The sequence below is a fragment of the Eschrichtius robustus genome, chromosome 6 (genome assembly GCF_028021215.1).
Source record: "Eschrichtius robustus isolate mEscRob2 chromosome 6, mEscRob2.pri, whole genome shotgun sequence".
Classification (NCBI taxonomy): Eukaryota; Metazoa; Chordata; class Mammalia; order Artiodactyla; family Eschrichtiidae; genus Eschrichtius; species Eschrichtius robustus.
In genome coordinates this window covers 31,410,806-31,427,499 of record NC_090829.1, presented here as the reverse complement: position 1 = coordinate 31,427,499, position 16,694 = coordinate 31,410,806, and the positions used below count along the sequence as shown (strand labels likewise).

Here is a 16,694-nt window from a genome sequence, read left to right as displayed (position 1 = left end):
TAGACCTCGTTTTTTGTTTTTTTTTTTTAATCTAAAATAAGGATTATATACCCCAATCCACAAAACCCCTGTGAGGATTAAGTGAGTTTAAATAATACTACCACTGTTAACTCTATTAGACTGAGCTCCTTGAGGGAGGTGGATTATCTTCTTCACCTCTGTGAAGAAGTGAACAGTGCTTGGCACATAGGAGCTCAAATGCATACTGAAAGAGTCAATATGATAGTAATTGGACTAGAAACGATTACTGGTTCATGTTAGGAAGCCATTACATTCTTTTGAGTTTGAATAAATCAGTAGCTCTCCATGTGTGGTCCCTGGACCAGGAGCCATCAGCATCATCTGGGTACTTGTTAGAAATGTAAGTATTCGGGGTCCACTCAGACCTACTGAATTAGATACTTTTGAGGTGGGACCCAAGAAATCTATTTTAGTAACTCCTCCAGGTAATTTGAAAGAAACTAAAGTTTAAGAACCACTGCCTTAAATAGCCTGATTTTTAATAAAGATACCAATATGGTAGTTTTAAATATAAACAAATAAGAGTGTATTCTATTTCAAGATCCCAGAGAACATGGTTTAAGATTACTGTTTCAATGAGGGAAACAAGTTTTCCGTTGTGTTCAAAGTCAACATAGTGGTTTGGGCTTTATGCTCTTTTAAAATGAGAATGATCAGCCGAAGCAGAATGAATAATTTTCTTTCATTTGTTTCCCTGACCTAATGTTATAGTATTAGGCCTTGTTTTCTTTCTTATTATTGTATTCACCACACTATAACTAGATGCTTAACCTGTTTCCGCACTTAAGTTCCTTAAGGGAAGGCTTCCTAAGACTTTGTAACTATTCTGTTAAACTACAGAGTGCTATATAAAAAGGGATAATTTTTAAAAAGAAAGAAACTTTGTTACTATGGGTCTCTCTTTTAGAATAAAATCGTAACTGGATTAGCATTTACTAGATGAATAAAAAACTGTGGGTATGGAGGGAATGGACAGAAATACAGAACTATGGGAAAAAAAAGAATGACTAAATGACTTTTTATATAATGAATTTTCATTTACTGGAACTGCGGCTCCCAAAAGAACCAAATGAGCTTGAATTTAGTGTTTAAATAAAGTAAATTACAATCACATTCCTAAGAAAAGTAAAACTTAAAAGTATCAATGGTACACCAAGCTAGATTGGATTTCCATGCTGTTCATCTTTTAGCTCATCCCAACTGGCTCCCCACCACAGCTTTTCTTCCCAGGCCTGCTTACTCTCATCACAATAGATTACTTGCAATCTCACTGAGAAGACAAGAGGCCAGATAGGAACCTCTGCTCCGGCATCACAAGTTTCTTACATTTGCATCCTTCTTAAAAGGCTAACTGTTTCATCCATGCTCTCAGCTCAGTGACTCTGCAAATCATCCCGTCTTGCCTCTCTAAAAATTAAAACCAGTGAGGGCACAGTTAGGCTAACTTGATCTCACATTTAAGAAAAAATTTTTTATGAGAAATCAACTTTTTTCTTTATTAATGTGGACAGAGACATCATGGCTACTGTTTAAGATAAAAATAGTGCAAATTTCTTCTCTATTACATTTTGGCTACGTTGTCTTTTCTTCTCCTTTCTCCTCAATACAAATGCTTATTAAAAAAAAAAATATTTATTTACTTTTTGGCCACAACCGCACAGCATGTGGGATCTTAGTTCCCTGAGCAGGGATCCAACCTGTGCCCCCTGCAGTGGAAGCGCTGAGTCTTAACCACTGGACCGCCAGGGAAATCCCACAAATGCTTATTAACAGAGCAACAGGGTAGAGGGAAAGAACACAAACGACTGCCCACTTCATGGCAGCACACACCGCTTAAGTGAGTCTTTACTACAAGCCTGAGCAACACTCTCACTTTACAGTTGAGGAAACTGAAGCCAAGTAACTAATTCAGACACAACCCTAGGGAGAGGATTAAAACCTAACCTAATTAATGTCAAAACATATGCTTTTCCTATCAACAGTCAGATTGTGAAAGGAAGAAAGCAACTATCTATAATGATCTCAAAGAAATCCAGCGTTGTGTACATTGTTAAAAGTGCTTTAACCAAGCACCAAATGTTAGTTGTCAAACCATAACCGTGGATCCAAAGATTAAACTATGTTCATAATATACCATTTATCTTATCTAGCATATTCCTAGAAGAGGTTCAGCTCTGAGAAAAGACTTCTTAGAAAAGGGACTTGCTCAGTGATCTTTAGACAGCCAGTATAGTTCACCTATTGGCTAAGGACTAAAACGTTCTTTTGGTTTGTTAGAAAGATGAAGATATCTTAAGATTATATGGATCTATATGCAGAATATTATAAAAAAAAATTTACCTTGCTTTACTCCAAGACCCTCCTAACTTTCTCTGTTGAATCACAACACAATTAAAAATCCACTACAGGAATTCCCCAAATTACAAAATAAAATGTTTTGTGATGAGAACTTATTTGAGTTGGCAAATCTCGTATATCAATACTTATGTTAAAGCTCCCTTACCCAAACCAGGTAAAATCAATTCTTCTTAAACTTACAAGTTGAAGCTACAATCTTTCTTGGAGGCCAGTCCTCAGGAATCAGGTACTGTTTCCAGTAAATCATCTACAACCTTAATCCCCTTGCCCTGCTGCAATAAGCTCTATAACATCATTAGCGCTAAAAATGCTTTAATTCTAATCTGGGCAACATTTTGCCTCTTCTCTAAGAAATGTATGTTTTGCTTTTTAGAAAGAAACTGTTAAGTCACTGATTGCAAAAAAATAAATCTAATGAATCTACAGCTCAGCAAGCCTATCAAGGTTAAAAAGAAAAAAATCCATCACCCTTCTGTAAAACGAATTTAAAAAACATTTACACTTTAACACAATTTAAGAGCAAATAACAATCCTCCTTCCAAAAAAGAGCCTAAATAGATAAAAATCATGTAGACAATCTCTGGCCAAATGCAAACCTCTGTGGTTAAGAATAAAACTATTAGACAAAGTTAACAGTAAATTAAGCTAAGAACTCAAAATTGTACATATTCTAATTATTAACCGTAAGTTCTACCAATGTAAAAACAACCTGTTTAATTTCATGATTTAAAAACTCACAAAAAGGACCCATGGAGATTTTTATTATCAGTAACACAAAATAAGTGATTTTTGTGGATGATAAAAGCTATTATTCATGCTAAACAAGCAGGGAAAATGGCTACTCACAAAACTAAATGTTATTATTTTCTCAAGTAACCAATCTTACTGTGAAAAAAGCTTTTACCAAGGAACTACTAAAAACTGAGCTAGATACTTATATAAAGATTGATATTTGTTTTTATCATCTATAAAAACTTTGCTCACCAATGCCCTCAGCATATTTCACATTCATCTAATTAATTTCAGGTCAAAATCCTGACCAGAAAAGAATATTTAAAAAGAGGAAAAAAGGACACAAGCTGTGGATTATACCAATGTCAATTTCCTGGCTTCAGGTATTATACTCTAGCCATGCAAGATGTTATCACTGGGGGAGAACTGGGTAAAGGGGTACATGAGACCTCTCTGCACTTTTTTTTTTTTTTTGCAACTTATTAATCTATAATTACTCAAAATAAAACTTTAAAAAAATATACATATACATGGTAAAGAATAAATTCAGAGAGTATACACAAAAAAGTATACCATCAATACAAAGTCCCTTTCCTACCTCAGACCCCCTTTGTCCAGAGTCAACCATATCATCTGTATTAATGACCTTAAAAAAGCCTATTTAGGAAGAATTTCTTTACTATTTTGGAGAGGAGTAGGAGAGGACTTTCTAACTATATGCCTCAAAATATATATATAAATATATTTTTAAAAAAGCATCTTTAATAATTTCCCTAAAATATAAAGTACTTCTAGGAATCTGTAAGACAAGAAGCCCAAATAGAAACACGGGTAGAATTCACATGAACATTCACAAGACATGAAAAAATACTCAACATCTCATTCATAATAAAAATAGAGATTAAAACTACAATGTGATATTATTTCCCTAAACAGACTGGCAAACATACTAAAATTTAATACATAGTTAGTGAGGCTGTGGGAAAATGGGCCTTCTCTTCAGCTGGTGCAAAGTGGTATAATGGTATAACCCTTATAGAGAGCAATTTGGTTATATCTAATAAATTTTACACACAACACACCATTCACTCTTTGAGCCAGCAATCCGAAAAGTGGGAATTTATCCTATAGATATTTTTGCATACATAGGAAATAACGTATTTACAAAACTACTCATTACAACACTTGATAACAGCAGGCTTTTGATTAGCAATAGGGAAGGGGTTAAATAAATCACAGTATAGTCATCCATTCAATTTAATACTAGCCATTTATTAAAAAATACCTACAAGGATGCTTTTCTGTGTACTGAGATGGAAACAATGTATCTTGAAGATCCTTAAAGGTAAAGGTACAGATGTGTGTATATTATCATTTGTGTGAAGAGGGAGATAATATACATTGTATTTGCTTGTATATACAATAAAGAGACTAGAAGGACACATACACTAAGAAAGTGCTTATCTGTTTAGTTAAGTGCTTATCTGGAAGGCAGGCAGAAGGGGAACAGGGATAGAAGACTACTTTCTCTACACTTTGAAGAATACTGAAAAACACATTCCAAAATGAAAATGACTCATGAAGGAGTTATTTCCCTGTACAGTGTGAACTCAAGACATGAACAAATGGCAGACAGGAAACAAGAAAGGAAGAAAGGGAAGAGGATCAACAACTCCACTTGTATTTGGAACTATTTCCTTCTGAAAGATTAGGTACTGTGTTTAACATACAAAATAACAATCAATATAAATAACATTTCTGATTTGTAAAATTTATTTCCTTAGCTTAGGGTGAATTAAAATCACTTAAAAATATGGTGTAAATAATGTTTATAACTCCCAGTATAGTTATTTCTGTTCAAAGTGACGCTAGTAAGTAAATAGTAAGAGTCTCTCCAATAAATATCTAAAGATACAATAGGCTACATAACCTTACACAATGTTGCATTAAAAATGAATTCCAAAGAAGGTACAGATAAGATTAATACTAAGTTTACCTTCTTCTTCCAGATCTCTTTACACTTCAAAGTTATGATATTTTGGCAGAATTATTTTAGTATTTGGTAGTAAAATTCTGATATAATTATGTTTTTTTTTTTTTTTCTTGAAGAGCTACTCTAAGGAAACAACTTAAAAACTAGCCAAACTAAACATTTTTTTTTTCTGTTAAAACAGTCAAGATGGAAGATGTAAAAATTTAGTCTGGAAAAACTGGAGACTTATACAAAAGTAAAATAGCACAGCAATTTTACCATTACAGGCCAAACAGTCCAATAAACTCAGGAAGTTTGTTTAATATTCTATTACCTCAAGTTAAATACTTAAATGTAATAAGAACATGGAATCATATCTACTTAAGATAAATGAGCTTATACACTAGTTAGTTATTTCTTATTAGACTAACATTAGGCAAGCTTTGACACAACGAAAAAGTTATTTCCTTCCTCTGAGTCAGATTGAAAAACAAAAGGGTGTGAGAAAGGGGTAGGAGGAGGGGGTGGCATTTTCCCCAATGCTGGAGTGCTTACATTTAGAGCAGACTCTCTTGAAAGAGATTTCATTTTACTGTTTACACAGCAGCAACAGGTAATTTGATGATAGCATAATTATGGGGGAGTGAAGGATACATAACCAAGGGGCTTAAGTCCAAATTAAAAATTTGACACTATAGTCTTGGCTACTTTAATTTACTTCCTGGAGACTGGGAAAACAGTATTATGATTGACAATTATCTAGATTGAGATGTACAGTGGTACCTGAGAGTAAAAAAATGGAGAGGGATTAGAAAGGAATTTTGCCAACTGATGTCTAGTTCAGAATAACTGACAAAAACCTAAATAACATAGTTATATTGAAAAGTAATATAGTGGATGTATTGATAGTTTCATATATTCATTCTAGATATTCTAAAACCACTCCTTTAGTCTGCTGGGATAGAAGCTGATGGTTAACCAACTTCTAAAAACATCAGAATTTATGGGACCTCCCTGATGGTACAGTGGTTAAGACTCCACCCTTCCAATGCAGGGGGCGAGGGTTCGATTCCTGGTCAGGGAATTAAGAACTCACATGCCACACGGCACAGCCAAAAAATAAAATTAAAAATAAATAAATAAAACATCAGAATTTAGCAATTAAAGTACTGTATACTTTAGTAATAGATCTATGGTTTTCAATACTATTTTAAGGACTATCTGTCCTACGAACTACAAAAGTTTAATAGAAGAGAAAAATTCAATGAAAATTCTTAATATGAATGAAGACATTAAAAACACATGAGTTCAAATTTCTCCAGCTGTGTTAGGAAAAGGATAAAGATTAAGAAAAAGCCTTCCAGGGAAAGGACTATGTTTAACAGCCATTTTGTAGTTAAGATCACTTCTCCTTTAAAAGGTTAACAATATAGTATTCCTTCCCTTTGACTATGAGGAAATCACAGCCCTTTCACCACCTAAGGAAATGTTCATGGTGTAAGTATATAAAAATGAACAAAACTGGAGAAAGAACATAATAAAATAGAATGTCAAGGGACACCAAGGGGGGAAAGTGGCGGGGGGTGGTGGTGGTGGTGGGATGAATTGGGAGATTGGGATTGACATGTATACACTGCTGTGTATAAAATGGATAACTAATAAGAACCTGCTGCATAAAAAAATAAGTAAACTAAAATTCAAAGGGAAAAAAAAAAAGAATGTCAAGGGAAATAAAAACAAAAACGTAAAGCTCTTAAGATTTGCATTTCATTTCAGAGACCAACAAGCATTGAATAAATTTTCACTTGGCAGTGGGCCTATTATAAAAACAACCTATGTAGCTAAATTCATCTAACATTTCTAAAGTAACGCAGAATTCTTCAGCAATGACATACAAATGGGCCAAAGGGGGGAAAAATCAGCAACTAGTTTACTATAAATTTCTAATGCTAACCTTTACATTATCCCACCCCACTTCCTCCCAGTTCCAAATGCCTGCTCAACTTTTGAACTGGGTAGCCTAAACTCCTTTACGACCCTCCATGGTTTACTTTTACTCTCTTTGTTCATACTGTTTCTCACTCTCTAAGTACTTCTGTGGAAACTCTACCATTCTTTTATAGATTTCAGCTCAAATATTTTCTCTTCTGTAAAGGCTTCTATAACCCTTCCAGAAGTAGTATAGTAAGTCATGCTCCACACTACACTTATGGCACTAACCACATAGGCTATGTTTTAACAGTTGCATCTGTCTCCTACCAGACAAAGCTCTACTGGCTGTACAAAAATCTACCATGAGGCTGGCAGCCATTTAATAAAGAATGCCACAGATACTTGGACTCAAAAACTGTATACTTGGAATTTGAGTCCTAAATATATACTTGCTACTCTGGGCCCCCCTCCCCTTTTTTTTTTAGCTATAACATGAGGTAGCTGTATTAGATCAAAGCCACTTCCTACACTTAATGGCAAAACTGACTTTTTCCAAGCACTCCTTGGTATTTAATAAACATGGGTAATGCTATTATTTTAACTAAACTCAATAAATAATTGGGGAAACATTCCTTAATCTCATTCTTCATTTTCAGTCTGAAACTACAATTGCCATATGTTCTTGCTGCCTAATATTAACATCTAATCCATATATCTAGGTAATCCAAATTCCTTTGGAAGTAACAGGTCATAAATCCTGAAAAAACTTTTGCCTTTTATTTCCTAATAGCCAAATCTCAGTAACATTTACCTTTCTAGGTGACACTTTTGCTAAAAAAAAAAAAAGTTCCAATCTGTCGCCTCTGCACACGCCCAATACTCAACAAATACTGGGTGGAAGAACATGAAGTTAGATAGTGTCCACCAGTGGGAAGATCACTAGATGTGGAATTAGCAAATACACATTGCAACTTGGCCTCACCTCAGATTTGCTGTGTCCAGAAGTAAGTTATTCTCATTGGGCTTTTTTTCTTTCATCATTAGTTTTAGAGACTTTTTATGAAACTTAGTGTAACCACTCAAATGTGGTGTTTTGTGTATGTGTGTGTGTGTGGGGGGGGCAGGGTTAGTGAGAAGGAAGGATAGTAACACTCAAGACAGGTCTTAAAAAAGTTACCTAAGCAAGCAAAGGGGAATAAGGGATAGCAGGACACTGCCAAATGCTTGGTCACAGGGATTAAGCAAGGGAAAATGAAAGTTTTTATAACTGAAGCACAGAGAGTCTGTGAGAAATCAGAGGGATGATAAATGAAAGAGACTCATCTATAACAAAGAAAATGCCAAGGATGACTGCAGTTTTTAGCATGGAGCAACTAAGGAGTGGGGAAATGGTTAATGTGTCACAGGAAGATGGTTAGATTTCTTGAGGGATGGGGAGTGAGTGGCAGAGAAACCTGAGATGAAAATGAGAAATTTGAAGTTACATTTGGGACTTTTGAATTTTGAGACATCTGGGCTATAGATCATGGTGGAGAAATAAAGAAAGAAGGTTGAGAAATAAGGAATGGTTGCTAGAAATAGGCATCTAGAACTCTAATCGCTGGTGACGAGTCTAGATTTGAGAGTTATCAGAATGTGGTAGATAGCTCAAATTGTGAGAGATGAGTTTGGTTAAAGAGTAAAGACAAATAAGGGCCAAAACACTGGAGAAGACTAGCAGGTAAAGAGTTGTAGAAGATGGGATGGGAAGAAACTACCCTTTCTTGGGAAAGCTAATTATTTCCTTTGCTGAATGGCCTCACATTTGCCTCTTCTTTCTCAAGCATTCCACATACTATTTTTTTTCAACTCAGCAAACATTCTTGAACAAATCCTCTCAATCCCATTTCCGTGATGAGGCCTAACCAAATGAGTCAAAATGAGACTATCCCCTTGAATATTAAATGCCAAATACCAGTGAAGAGCACACAGATAATTTTTGCTCATGTTATAGCTAATCTCTTCATTTATGTCCATTTCTTGAAGATGCAGAGATATTATTTAAAATAGCTTTACAGAAAAAACATAATTCTATGGACAATATACTTGACAAAGCAAAATTAGCCACTAGAGTTATCTGACTAAAACCCAGCTTTTGTTCCTAGGTTAATAATTAATCTTTCTTTGCCACCTTATGTCCCTTCCTAATCTGTCCCCAAAGTCCAAGGATAGTAATAAATGAAAATGGAGGTTATCAAGAAACTGTTTCAAAGTAGGGATAAACCCAGAAGAATAAAAGTATCATGAGGTTTTTTTAAAGAGATAGTTGCTTCATTAAGGGACAGCACCAAAGCATGGTCATTACCCTTCAATAAAATGAAGAGAATACTCTATCAGGGAAAAAATCTGGTCTATTTTACTTTTAATAAATCAATGAATGTTTTGCATTTGCGATGTTTTAAAAATTTAGGTTGGTTTGGGTTTGAGCAAAGAATTAAATTGCTGATCTTCAACAAATACAAGAAAAGTATTGTGAAGAAATGCCCTAAAGAGTTAAAACTGTCTAGGTTATCACTTTACTACCACTTGGCCTAACTCTCTTTTGCTCTCTACTTCACTGTGGGGGTGAGACAGCTTACCTCTCAGCAGCTGCCAAAACAAAAGGCTGAATTCTAAAAGAGTAATAAAGTGGTTTAAGAATACAGGCTTTAGGGCTTCCCTGGTGGCGCAGTGGTTAAGAATCCACCTGCTAATGCAGGGGACACGGGTTCGAGCCCTGGTCCGGGAAGATCCCACATAAAAATAAAAAAAAAAAAAAAAAAAAAGAATACAGGCTTTAGAATTAGACAAGCTGGTTTTAAAATCCCAACTCCACTACCTACTAATGAAGTGATCCTACCAAGTTAACATACTGAAACCAGTTTCCTCATCTGTAAAATGGGGTCATGGTTGTACTACTTTAAAGGATTACTGTGAGGATTATATGAGACTTTTTACAATAGTAGACACTTAAAAAATTTTTGCTCCTTCTATTGTTTGGATCAATTTGGATTTTGACACAATATATACTACTATCCCAGTGTATCTTGGATTACAAATGAAGCAGTGACGTACAAATAAAAATTATGATTAGTATTAAGAAACAACCTTTGTATTTATGTCTCACCCAAATAAAGAAATAATCCTAGTTATGCTTTAAATTTACTTGATTTCTTTGTACTCAATCAAATTTTAAAGATTCAATGCAGTCACAAAATATATGCTAATAAAAATTGTTTGACTTGAGATTTAAACTTGCATCTATTTACTAAGCACAGCATTCTGTGGATTGAACATTAGTAAAGTTCTTATTGATCCTCGATAGAATCTCAAAATTTCATTGTTCAGAATATAAATAATCTTAACCTACTGGGGGAAATTTTTCCAAAGGCCACTGAGATATAACTGAATTGGTTTAATTCAACATAAAAACTTCCAAAAAACTGTTTAGCTAAAACTATCTCATGCCTTTCTTTAGTGTTACATGACATTACAACAATAAATATTACTAAAAACAACTCAAAGGAGTGGGATAAAGTGTTGTTTTGCTTCTAAACCACATTTACTCTAGTTGAGAATCACTGCTTTAGAATTACCTAACTCAAAAAGGAATTCTGGTATAGGACAATAAAGAAAAGTATAAAGTAGCAGTATTATAAAATCTAAAGGGTTATAAGGTTTTTTTACTCAAGGAGAACTGTACTCAGATACATACATTTTCAGTGGCAAAAAGTTTTTAACAGCTAACTACTTTTTCTCACTTCTTTCTTTCTTTATTTTGTTTTTTGGCCGCTCGGCTTGAGGGATCTTAGTTCCCTAACCAGGGATTGAACCCAGGCCCCTGGCAGTGAAAGCACCAAGTCCTAACTACTGGACCACCAAGGAATTCCCTACTTTTTCTCATTTCAATCTAAATCCACATCCTTGAATTATTCTAGGCAATAACAATTCTGTAAGATAGACATGGTTAATGGCAGAACTTTACAATAGTTTGTAGGCATCAATTTACATAAAAATTTTATGATTTCTAGACTTACATCATGACTTGAAATTTGTTAAATCAATTTAGATTCTAGAGATAAGAATGAAATGAAATGGGATGCTTTACCAACATAATCTTTGCTCTCTTCCTTTCTTGCCAACAGGCCCCATCCCTCTGACTCTTCCATAAATAATTGTTTTTGTTGTTTTCACTGAATGTTCTTCTCCCTTGAATTAAACCTTAAAGGCAGGAGTTGTGTCCATCTCAAGGGTCTACTTATTGCAACACTCTGCATATAATTGATACTGAACATTTAATTGAAGAAAAAGATGGAATAAAACATACAGTATTTAATATATTATCTAATTATATTTTGTAAATTCAACATGAACTTATGTCAAGTTGAGCTTACTGTGCCAGGAAAAAGAGTTCAGAAATTAACCAGCTACTTAAACTATTAGAAACTAATTAAGGGTATCACTGGAACACAGTGAAAATGGGAAGACTTCCTGAGAATTTGTTTTTTTCCTCTCCCTGACAAACTCAGCTTAAATAAAAAGCCGATAAACCTTTTTGTGATGAAAGCATCTGATTGATTGTTTCTCACTGAGAAGGAAGAAAGTATAACATTTTTTTATATAATATAGGCAACTGAATTAAGTAGAGAAACTAAGTTTGAGGAAAAGAAAAGTCAGAGCTCTATGGATTTTCAGGTTACTTCTGACAAAATTATGCCACTGAAACTTCGTTCCATGTATGGAACATGGTCATGACAAAGTCATAGTAGACTTTGTGGAACATAAAGCGGACTTTAAAACCTCAATGATCTTTTGGATAAAAATCTTGACAAACATCTTTTTACATTAGAATCATGGATTCAGGGGAAAATCTTTTTGTAAATCTAGTGAAGGCTTAATTGTATAATCACACTTCATAAATATCCATCTATGGGGTATTCCCCAATATCATTCTCTATAGACAGACAGAACTGAATCTAAAGGGAAAAAGTAAAAGAAACCAACAGCTATCCTGAAAGTGGAAAGAGGAGGCCAAAGACTTGCTGGTTTGGTCAAGTCACAGAAAGAAGACAACTCAAACTGTCATGTCTTTAAGCATGTGTCATGAACAAGTAAAACTTCTAAGTGAACTAGATCCAGGATTCTGAAGAAATTCAGATGTACTTCACTCTTTTTACACTGGTGGATCAAAGCACATATAAAGGAGTCCCATGAAACTCCTACATCATCACTAGAATCAATAATTTCGAAGAGGGGAAACATCCTTGCGATCTCTAAGATGTTAAGCAATGTCTCCTTATCCATTTTGAAAAAGAGCTTTAGAACTAAAACCGATGACTTAAGGCCATGAACTAGAACCCATATTCTTGATTATAGCAGATATGAAAACTAACAGAACTAACTAGAGAATATGCTCGGTTCAATGTTTCCATAGACTGTACTGCAGCTTACATTTTTACATGAACCTAATCTCTTTCCTAAATCTTTAAGTGATGGCAAGATATTTTTCTGCTTTACATTTTAGATTCTCTGCTGTACAGGAAGGGTTTATAAAAGGTTTAAACATGAAATGGAAAAACAAAGAAGACCAAGATGCTAAGATAAACATCACTGGAGGTGTTCAAAGGCTAGATGACAACTTGGAAGGTGTGTTGCAGACATGATTCAAGTATGAGACAAGTGGTTGGAATAAATGACCATTAAATTCCCCTCCAACTCAGATTTATAATTCTAGACTCAGAAGATAAACTCGGAGGTGGTATCAAATAAAAGGGCTTTGGCTCTGGAGTCATACCCAGGTTTGAATCCCAACTCCATCATTTTTACGATATGACCTCACACAAGTTATTTAGCCTCTCCAAAGGATAATAATAGGACCAGATGCTAGGATTCAGTGAGATAACACATGAATGTCTGGCACATGGTAAGCACTTAATACATTAACTATGTCATCTGTATTAGTAAGGTATAGCAGCCTAAATCTAAGTGTCATAAAATACTCAAAGAATATTGCCTTAGGAGTTAGGTGATTTACTTTTTACAGCTGACTCTTGCTTTTTAAGGAAATACACTATCAAATAAACATAATCCCAGAGTTTACAGTTTAATGAAAGAGACAGACAAGTTAGAGGTGTGATAAATGCTCAGACAGGGCAAGATTATAGAGGGTGTTTTGGGAGCATATAATCAAGATCTAGGGTCAAGGAAAAATGTTTAGTAGAGGAAGTGCCACAGTTGGGTGGAGAAGAAAAGGATACACACACACAAATGTTCCAAGTAAAAAGAACAGCAGGTACAGTTAGCCACGTTAGAAAACTCAAATAATGAACACCAGTTAGAAGTTTGTTGCAATTCCAATTAAGAAAGGACTGTGCCCTGAATAGATGATGAGAGAGATGAATATGCTGAAGAAATACTCAGGAGGTAGACATGGCAGCACTTTGTCATTAACTGGTTATGAAAGATCAGATAGCTATGAAAGTTGGCTGTGAAAAATCAGGGAAATTTGAACGTAAGGACAGATGCACAGGTAATGAGTTTGAGTGCCAAGTGCATATACATGGCTTCCTACAGCATATAGAGGACATCCAAAGCCATCTATATGCTCTTAGCATGATGAAGAATGGGTCTGGACACCATCCTGAGTATACCAATAATACTTAAAAGGACAAAAAGAAAGGAAAAGTCTGCCAAGGGGACTGAGAAGAAACAACCAGAGAGGTAGGAAGAAAAACTGGAAAGGACGGTTTCACAGATGTCGAAGTATCAGTCCAAAATTCAAAGCTTATATATATCAGTATAAGCTTTGTACAAATGGACAAATATTTGGAACACTAAAAACTATTTAAAAGCTACTTAACCATGATTGCAACTATTAATATCCATGCATATGTGCTCAAAGTCTGGAAGGGAATATGTAAACACTGAGACAGCAATTGTGTTAAAACATGGATTAGGTGTAATTGTTCTTATTCTATTTCCCAAACTTCCATAGCTTAATTTTGAAAGGGTACATATATTACTACTAAAAAAGCTGGGGTGCAAATATATTATCTGAAAGGGGACTTTTAATATAGGATTCTCATATTCTGATGACCTATTATGTTGTTTGTATATTTTCAATCAAGTTTATACTTGACCTGCAGTCTATTTCAATTTAACTGAAGAAAAAAAATTCTTATAGTTTTACTTGTCTTTGTTTTAAGCAGTACTATTATTGTAGATTTACCTTTAAGCCATATTTAGACTCAGGAACTTTATTATAAACACTTAAAAATAGGGAAAAGGTTATAAGGTTTGGAGCTCATCTGAGGATAAAATTTAACCAATGAAAAGGATTTGCACAAAGTAGGTGCTCAATAAAAAAATCCATTTTCCCCCCCCCAAATAAATTTTGCCGCAAAAATGTTTTAAAAGTAGGCATAAAAGAGGTTTCTTTATAGAATTATTCACAACTAAGGGCAAATGTGATGTGGCTTAGTAGGGGGTTTTACATGTGATTCATGTCCCTATCCCAAGAAACATTCGCGGCTTGAAGTAGCTTTTTAAAATGCTTCCAGTGTTTGCTATTTATAAATCCTAAATATTAAAGGGTGAATTCCTTAATGGTTACACTTAGTACAATACTATTCTAGTAAGTACTAAAACTTTTCTAATACATATATACTTGTTTATAATTATAAGCATTAAATTTTTTTTTAAGCATTAAATTTGAATGGAGGTTATTTTATAACACAATAAATGATTTTAGATAGTAAGCAACTTACCAAATTTATTTTTTGGCAAGTGATTTAAAAGATGGTTTTATAATGAGGATGACCCATTGCTATTAATACTTAAGTTCAAAGGAAATCAAATTTATGTATTCACATCTTCATACAACATGAAATTTTCCCTTATCTTATCCTTCAAGTTTTCCAGGGTTACTCTCTATACCTGCATACCAATTGAGAGCCCAGGCTCCACTTAGAAAGCTAGATCTGAATCCTAGTTCTACCACTTAATGGCTATGTTACCCGAGAAAGTTACTTAATCTCTCTAGGCTTTCAATTTTCTTCTCTATAAACTGAGGCTATTGATAGTATCTATACTACTGCTGTGAACATTAAATGAGATAACATGTCAAAAATACTTACTATGGTATCATGCTAAGTATTTTTACTTAGCAGTCACTGACACACAGTAACCACTAAGTAGCAAAAAAAACAACTACTCTGTGGAGAAATCCAATCAACACTTGAGCACAGAGACAGACAGAATGCAATTTCTAAACTAAAAGCAATTAGGCTCTGATTTGTTCTATCAGTCTAATGGTCACTTACAATAAACTAGCCTTGGAAAAATTTCAGTAGGAGTTAACAGATCAGTGTATTCATTAAAAACTTTCTTCATAAGTCACATACTTGGGTGTCTAACAAGGCTTGTCCCTTAGACACAAACATTCACTAGCAATGTTACTCAACTGTTTTTGAAAACCTGGCAAATGCTCTGAACTTTTCACTGAAAACATACATAAAGTTCTATCCAAAATTCCACAGGCTTCAGGATCCCCTGAAGGCCACCCACTGACTACTAAATAAGGATATCCTACTAAAGAAATTAGAACATACTTTCCTAACTACCAAAGTTATACAGACATATTGTAGAAAATAAAAAAATAAAAATGAAAAATATATATAGAATATGGGACAACAGTTTTGTTGTATTTCCTTCCAGACTACCATTGATTGTTATTACTGGTTTAAGAACCTTAAGTTTATATACAGAATATGATCAACACGAAGTCATGGAATACTATTATCTGAAACAATTTAGAATATTATTTAAAAGACAGAACAGGTATGTGTGTGTGTATAAGAGAATAACATATCTCTGGTTAAGAATAAGGTCAGAAATAGATATTGTAGCCTATTTAGATTATACTTTCAAATAACTTTGATAGACTTGTAGGATATGTGCACCATATTTTAATGAAAATATTAATTCTAATATTTTCTGTATAACCTTGGAAGTATAACTTAACCCAGATTCTTTTTCTTCATACACAAAATATGATGATCATCAGATTGAAGATTATGATATCCTAATCTAAACTGCATTATTCTGAGAGTCCCCCTACAAAATACAGCTGTGTAAAACAAAGCAAAATAAGAAAGTATACAAAACAAATTTGAAAATTTTTGCTTTCTAAGCAGAATACAGTTCTGAAAGGAAATGTTTTTTCAGGGCACACAAAAAATGTATATTGACTTCAAATATATCATTTTCATTTGATATTGTCATCTTAGGTGTTCTCAACTAGGAATTGAGAACATTTCTTTGGCTTTTATTTTTAGAGACAGCAGGAAAAATGCCTTTTATTGAGAAAAATAAAATCCCACAAGTAATAAAACTATTTAAATTATATTTCATGGAGAAAATGGATGAAAATTTTTTTATAAAAATAAAAGATTAATATATTATTTCTCAAATATCTATTGGGATAGTAACTAGAAGGTATATGGGGCCCCTAACTATATTGTAAGCATCTACAGCAGATGCAATAGCAATATTTAAATAATCTTACTATAATATAGGATGTCACTTTATTTTTTAAACTGATTATTAAACACCACTGCAAAGACAGGGTCTTGAGCCTCATGAGACTCTGAAAGAATTACAT

The 16,694-nt window shown here is 34.0% G+C and overlaps 1 protein-coding gene across 2 annotated transcripts in view; it reads right to left on the bottom strand.

Moving 5' to 3' along the window:
* The window catches only part of TSC22D2 (TSC22 domain family member 2), a 51,077-nt gene that overhangs the window by 7,424 nt on the left and 26,959 nt on the right, over positions 1–16,694 (bottom strand). The gene's annotated exons all lie outside the window — the stretch shown is intronic.